Below are 7870 nucleotides of genomic sequence, written 5' to 3' on the forward strand. Positions count from 1 at the left end.
GCCCCAAAATGAAACTCCTCTCTGGTCAGGTGGTGCAAGTCACCCGGGGAGTCCCTGTTCCACTACCAAAGGCTAACTCTTTCTTTTAGGGTATAACTGCATTGGGTGTTGGTGGCCTTAACTTAAGTTTCTGAGCATCACCAAGGGTGGCTCAGAGGGTAGTAATGTTCTCTTAAATGGACAGGGAGCTCTGCAGAGGGAGCACCAAGGTGCTTCTGGACAACCATGGTCTCAAATGCTACTAGGGGCTTTGGACTTGACTGAAACATTAGTTTATTTGTGTTTCAGGCTGGGCACTGCCAGGCTTTACCTCTCTTTAAATGAGGGACTGCAAGACTAGATAGCATGGGTCTTTTCAGTTTATTATGTGAATAAGTTACACCAGTCCAAGGTAAACAGTGAACCCCAAATGGTCACACTATACAAGCTGTGAGGTTTTTAAACCTGTGTCAAGGGACAGAAGGGAATTTTTCTCCTCATTGCAAGGAAATCTTCACTTAAGCTTCAGTGAGCCACAAGGACTTAAAACCCATGAACCTTCAGCTCATCATCCTTAGCCAGTCCAATCTCAAGGAGGAACTGGCACATGTCCTTGCACTGGTCACCCTGTAGCTGAATTACTTCTCCATATTCTGGATGTTCAATTACAGGCAACTTTCTTCCTGAATGTCTTCACTGGTTTCTTTTTGTCATAATCATCAGCAATCTCCTGGACAGTAGTGAGGGTCTTCCTGCCATTTCTCTGTTGAATTCTTATGTGGATATAATCCTCAGTCCCAGCAGGAAGCAAGTCATCACCCTTACTTTCAAGCATCAGCAAAGGGGTCAAAAGAGTAGAGGTTCTAGACAGTAGACAAATGATGCAATTCCTTCTTTTCTTTGGTGGAAACAGCCTACAGAAGGCGGTGGTGGGAGAAAGCAGGTGGCTCAGTGACTGGGTTCTGCTTCCGTTTTATGGGAGAGTTCATCCCATTCACATTCACATTTATGAATACTGTGTATTTCCCTCCATCCTATTTTTCCTCTGTTCTCTCTCTCCTTTAACCCTTTCCCTCCTCACTAGTGCTTTGCTTCTGTCTACCACCTCCCCCATCTGCCCTCTCTTCTGTCAGTCCCCACCTCCCACCGCTTAATCTCCTGCCCTCCTACTTTCCCCTCTGGTAAGACAGATTTCTATATTCAACTGATTGTGTTTGTTATTCCCTCTTTGAGCCAATACTGTTGAGAGTAAGGTTCAAATGATGTCCATCACCCACCCTCTCATCTTGCCCTCCACTGTAAAGGTTCTTCTCACCTCTTCATGTGAAATAACTTATTCCATTCTACCTCTCCTTTCCTTTTTCACCCAGTGTACTCCTCTTTCTCATCCCTTAATTATTTTTTATGTTATTCCTTCAAATTCACCTTATACTTATACTCTCTGTGTATGTTCCTTCTAGCTGTCCTATTAGTGATACAATTTTTAAGAATTACGAGTATCATCTTCCCATGTAGGGATGTAAACAGTTTAGCTCTACTGAATCTCTCATGTTTTCTTTTCCCTTTTTACCTTCTTTTCTTGGGTCTTGATTTTGAAACTCAAATTTTTGGTTTAATTCTGGTCTTCTCTTTTGAAGGCTTAAAATCCCTCTATTTAATTGGATGACTATTTTTTTCCTTGATGTATTATATTTAATTTTGCCAGGTAAGTGATTCTTGGTTGTAGTCCTAGCTCCTTTGCCTTCTGGAATATTATGTTGTACAACCTCCAATATTTTAATGTTGCAGCTGCTAAGTCCTGTGTAATCCTGATTGTGGCTCTCTGATATTTGAATTGTTTCTTTGTTTCTTTCTGGCCACTTGCAGTATTTCTTCCTTGACCTGATAGTTCTGAAATTTGGCTATAATGTTTGTTCCTTGGAGTTTTTATTTTGGGATCTCTTTCCTGAGGTGATCAGTGGATTCTTTCAATGCCTATTTTGCCCTTTGGTTCCAGGGTATCAGGGCAGTTTTTCTTGATAATTTCTTGAAAGATGCTGTCCAGGTCCTCTTTTTGATTATGGTTTTCAGGGAGTCCGATGATTCTATCATTGTCTCCTCCTGGATCTATTTTCCAGGTCACTTATTTTTCCCATGAGGTATTCTACATTTTTCTTCTATTTTTTTCATCTTTTTGAATTTATTTGATTGATTCTTGATGTTTCATAGAGTCACTAGCTTCCACTTGCTCAATTCTAACTTTTAAGGAGTCGCTTTCATCAATTAGCTTTTGTATTTTCTTTTCTATTTGGTCAATTCTACTTTTTAGGCAGTTGTTTTCTTTTTCCAAGCTGTTAACTCTTTTTTCATAATCCTCTTGCATCACTCTCATTTCTTTTCCCAATTTTTCTTCTACTTCTCCTCTATGATTTTTAAGCTCCTTTTTGAGTTCTTCCATGAGTTCTTTCCAGGTGTGAGACTACTTTCTGTTTTGCTTTGGGGCATTGCCCATAGGTGTTTTAACATTGTTGTTCTCTTCTGAGTTTGTGTCTTGAGCTTCCCGGTCACATAATAGTGTTCTATGGTCAGATTCCTTCTTCTTCTTCTTCTTTTTTTTTTTTTTGCTCATCTTTTTTGGCCTTTTTCCTTTCTTTTAAATTTGAGCTCTGCTCCTAGGGAAGGGGCACTGTCTCAGGTTTCTTGTGCCAGGGGCTGCAGGCCCTAGCTATTTACCTGGTGCTGCACTGATGTTGTCCTAAGGCCCATGGGGGACCCTCATGTCTGGTGTTGTGCTGAGGGAGTGGACAGTGGTTGGTGCTACTAGAAGCTGCTGGGATCTGGTAGCTTACCTGGTGCTGAGTTGGAGACCCAGTGCTGATGTCTGGCATGTGCTAAGGCTGGTGGGGTGTTTCTGCATTTTCCTAGGGATACACTGAAGCACTTGCCAGTCTGGACACTGGAAGTTGCCTGTTTGCCAAGGGCTATGCTGAAGCACATGGCAGTTCTCTGGGCTGGAATCTGCCTGTTTCCCTGGCTATGCTAAGGAACGTGGAGGGTCCTGGTGTTGGTGTTTGCCTGCTCCACTGCACTGAGGTTCAGGATCTACTACCCTTTTGCTGAGGCGGAGCCTGCTGCTGGCTTGTTGGGACACTTCCTGTCCTGGACTGTGCTACCCTTTTGTCTGAGTGAGACAGACTTTTCCTGCCAATCTTCCAAGTTTCTTGGGCTCAAATATTGTTTCACCCCATCTTTTTGCTAGTTCTGCTGTTCTGAGATTTGTTTAGGAGTACTATTTTATGGTTGTTTGGAGGTAAATATGGGAGAGTTACAGTGATTTACTGCTTACTCTGCCATCTTGGTTCCTGGAAGTGGCATGTAGAACATGTTTTTTTCTTTTTCTTTCTACTCAATTCCATTTCTTACCTCCCAGCCTTGTTCTGTTTCCCCTGTGACCTTTGTATAGAATCTAGTTTTCATGCTCAGTCTTCCACAAGTTAAATGGTTCCATTTAATTGAAACTCTTGTAACACTACCTGTACTTAACTGGCCATTGGAAAACACTTTTTTTCCCTGTGCCTTTAAATTTAAAACTGACTTTTGGACTCCTAGGCTCAAGGAATCACTTTTGCCTGCAATTCATTACACATGGAAGTTAGAATTGGCTACAGTGGCTCAGTCCTGTCCCCTTTAAGGCTCTCTATAAAAGTAAAATAAGGATGGTTGCAGACTCCATCACCAGCAGATGCTGTTGGCTCAGTTCTCCTGACCTTGTTCCCTGAAAAAATAAACTAAAAGTTGGCAATTCCATATTTCCCAGTATTTAAGTCTATGGATAACCACACCCTGTCTGGATACAAATACGCAACTTCATATTTGAGAGCTTGTTATTGGAAAGTACTTCCAGATACATCCAAGCAATGCTTAGACTCACCCTCTTCTCCAAACTCAAGCTCTGTTCTTTAAAAATAAATATTTATGAAGAAAGCCCTAGCTTTGAGGCATGTTTTACTTTAACTTTTAAGTCAACAACAGGTCAATAATGCAGATGTTTCTTTGGTAAAAACAATTGCCAAAATCTAAAGACAGGGTTAAGGAATGGAAAGTGAACTACCTTGGTTTGGAGTTCAAGGAGCTGGGTTCAAACTGGATGACCAGAGTGCTACCATTTACTAGCCATTTGACTTGGGGTAAGTAATTTCACTTCTCTGGTGTTCAATTTCCTCATCTATGAAACTGTGGACTAGATGATTCCCAGGGATCTTTTCATGTGGAGATCTCATGATCCTAAAGAGTTTAAGTCACCATCTATGACAGACCAGAGTGAGGAACATGTTGTTGTTTGTTGAGGAACATGACAAATTTCTGTGGCACCCAGAGCCAAATTCAATATAGTTATCTCTTCTACATTGTGGGGATTCTGAGCATGGTGCCCCCTCGATCTGGAAAATCTATGTAAAAACTTTTTGGCTCTCTCTTTATACCAGAGAATTATTTTTTTCTTTCATGGGGTATTTACAGTACCTTATTGTAAAATCTGGGTATATTTATGATATCAAAAGATAAAATATGTTGATATTATACAATACTGCACACATGTTTTATGCATTTCTGGGTTTCTAAACTTTTTCTGTATTGTCTGCTGACCTTTGCATGTCATCTGTGGCTTCTGCAAAATTCCCCCCAAATTCCAATTTAATTTCTTATGCTGACCCATGATATATGGAAACCACGATGGGGAAAATCATGATGTGGAAACGATAAGTACTGCAGAGACCTGATGAGGGCAAAATACAGTAGGACTATCACTTCCTTATTCCTGGAATCCGTGTCCCTCTTACTTATGCAGCCCAAGATCTCATTAGCTTCTCTGACTCCCACCTTCCATTGCTGATTCATTTTGAGCTTGGAGTCCACTAAAACCTCCAGGTCTTTTTCAAACACACTTTTATCTATCCACGCCTCCCCCATCTGTAGTTGTGAGGTTAAGTTTTTGAACCAACTGTAAGACTTTGTGTTTATCCCTGCTGAATTTCATCTTATTAGAGCCAGCCCAATGCTCTAGGCCCATTGAGAACTTTTCTTGCTTCCCTTGTATAACGAGGCTTTGCTTTGCACATGCCCAGATCACTGAACCTGGAGGCACCCATGTGGGAGGTGCCAGGGATTTGCTTCTGGGAGAAGATAGTCTTCATTCCCTTACCCCATGGGTGGGAGCAACGTCTTTCTCTTGGCTGCATTCTGAAAACAACCAGACAGGGATAGTCTCGCTCTTTCTCTCTGGAAGTGTCCGCGGTGGTGAAGGTCCTGTTCACCCACAGGAGGGCAACATGAACTGAGATGGGTTAGGGAAATGACTCTCTTTCCTTACCTACTTTGAGGTTGGCCCCAAGAAACAAGCTTGGAATTTTGTTCTCTCTCTTTTGTTGTTGTTTTCTTTTCAGTTTTAGGTGCAGGTGATAGAGTTCCTGGATCTGGACTGAGCCCTGGTGACCTTGGAGACAGGATTCCAGGCTGGATGGTGTAGTCAGCCTAGCAGAAAACCCTAACAAGTCAGAATGCTTCCGGAGCCTTTGGGGAGATTTGGGCTTAGAACTTGATGGAACTAAGCTACATAGAAAATGAACTAAGCTTCTCTCCACTGAGGTGTTGTAAGTGGGGGACTATGTCTCCACCAGATGTTGGGGACGTAGTCATTCCACTTTGCATCTTCTGCTCCGCTTAGTTGCAACTCATTGGTACAAGTTGTCACTCCTAGGCTAAACTCATCACTTCTAATCTCAATGACCCCGCTGCTACCACAAGCTTTGATTGACACTACCTTAGGTTCACTGGAGGGTGGAGTGCCAAACTCCTCCCAATGCCTTCCTTTACAGAGGGCAGAAACTGGCCTCTTTCCACTTTGCATTTGCTGCTCTGCCTGGCTTCAACTCCAAGGAACCAGTTGCCCCCATGCTGACTATCCTCTGGCCCCCCTTCCCTGCTTTCCTGCCTCCTTCTGCATGTTGTCTCTCCTGCCCTTAGATTGTAAGCTCTTCGAGGGCAGAAACTATCTTTCTTTTTACTTACTGTATCCCCAGCCCTTAGCACAGTGCCTGGCACATAGTAGGCATTTAATAAATATTTATTGGATTGGATTGGATTAGATTGTTGAGGAGAAATGCTTGTATGTTTGCTCTTGCTATATTTTTGAAGTCAATTTTTTTGTAAAAGTGAATCTGACTGTTAAGTGGTTAAATCAATCTGGGGTGCTGGACATCTCTAAAATTGGGAGAATAACATAGGTGGAGGCTTGAGCCAATGGCAGAGAGACTAGAAACTCTCAAATCCCTTAAAGACCCTGGAGAGCCCTGGGGAAGGGCTGAAATATAACCCAGCTGGCCTTCAGGCAGTGTGAGTTTGGGTAATTACTGTTACACTAGCTTTGTGTCATTTGGAAATTGGATGATTTTGCCATTTTTGCCTTTATCCAGGTCTTGGATAAAAGTACTAAAACCCTATAGGATCACAGATCTTTGGGGAACTCTTCAGGAGACATTCAGCTGTGTTAACATTGAACCAGCAACAGCTCTCTTAGTTTGGTCATCCAGCCAGTTCAGAATCTATCTTTTCTGTGTTGCAGTGGATAGAGGGCTGGATATGGAGTCAGGAAGACCTGAATTCAAATCCCACCTCAGACACTTATTAACTGTCTAATAGGTCTAATTAGTGTCTAATGGGCAAGTCATTTAACTGCTGTCTGCTTCAGTTTCCTCATCTGTAAAATGGGGATAATTATAATGCCCACCTCCCAGGCTTATAAAGATCAAATGAGACAATATTTTAAGGTTCTTTGCAAATCTTAAAATTCTATATAAATACTAGCAGTTATAGCTATTATCACACCAATGTAATCAACCATCAACCAACAAACTTTTATTAAGCACCTTCCATGATCAGGGCACTCTGCTAAGCACTGGGGTTATAAAAACAAACATGAAATAGTCCCTGCCCTCAAGGTGCTTCCATTCTATTGGGAGAGACAACATGCACATAACATGCACAAGTATATTAAAAAACATATTAACAAAAATGTGTAAATTTATAAGGGGAAGGCTCACTGGCAGTTAGAGGAAATAGGAAAGGTTTCATGTAGAAAGTGTTGCATGAGCTGAGTTGTGAAGGAAACAGAGATGGAGGTGAATGCATTCCAGGCAGGGGGCACAGTCAGTGCAAAGGTGTGGAGATGGTAGATGGAACATCTTGTGTGAGGGTCAGTGGAGAAGGTAGTTTACCTAGACTAGAGAGTGAGAGAAGAATAACGTAACATGGAATTGGAAAGGTAGGTTGAATGACTTTACAAGACAAATAGAGGCCCTACTATTTGATTCTAGAGGCCTTAGGGAATTGTGGGAGTTTATTGAGTAGGGGATTGACATGATTCCATGGGTACTTTAGGAAAATCACTTTGGCAACTCTGGGAAGTATATATTGGAGAGGACAGACACTTGAGTCAGGGAGCAAAATTAGGGTTCTAGCCCAGAACCCCAGATGAGGAGTGGTAAGAGCCTAAATTGGGGTGGAAACTGTGAGTAAAGAGAAAGGAATACATGTGAGAAATGTTGGGGAGATAGATATGGCAAGACCTGGTGTCTGATTGACACCGTGGGATAGGGGAAAGTGAGGAGCTGAGGATAACACCAACGTTGCAAATCTGACTACCTGGAAAGATGGCGGCAGCTGGAAACAGGAGTTTGGGGGAAAGAAAGCATCACCACAACATTCCCATCATCTACCAGGTGGCTGTTGTTGTGTTGTGTTTGTCCTTCATTCTTGAAGAGGACCATGACATCAGGGAGATGAGGACATGACTTCCAATTGACTTTGGCTTGAGTGAGGGAGGGCTGTGCAAGGTCACCAGCCTCACTTTCTCCTC

The 7870-nt window shown here is 42.3% G+C and overlaps 1 pseudogene; it reads right to left on the reverse strand.

The window, feature by feature from the left end:
• Nucleotides 1-522: 522 nt before the first annotated feature.
• LOC114026864 overlaps nucleotides 523-7870 on the reverse strand; it is a 21746-nt pseudogene continuing 14398 nt past the window's right edge.

This window comes from Vombatus ursinus, unplaced genomic scaffold (assembly GCF_900497805.2).
Source record: "Vombatus ursinus unplaced genomic scaffold, bare-nosed wombat genome assembly UNPS02014847.1, whole genome shotgun sequence".
Taxonomy (NCBI): domain Eukaryota; kingdom Metazoa; phylum Chordata; class Mammalia; order Diprotodontia; family Vombatidae; genus Vombatus; species Vombatus ursinus.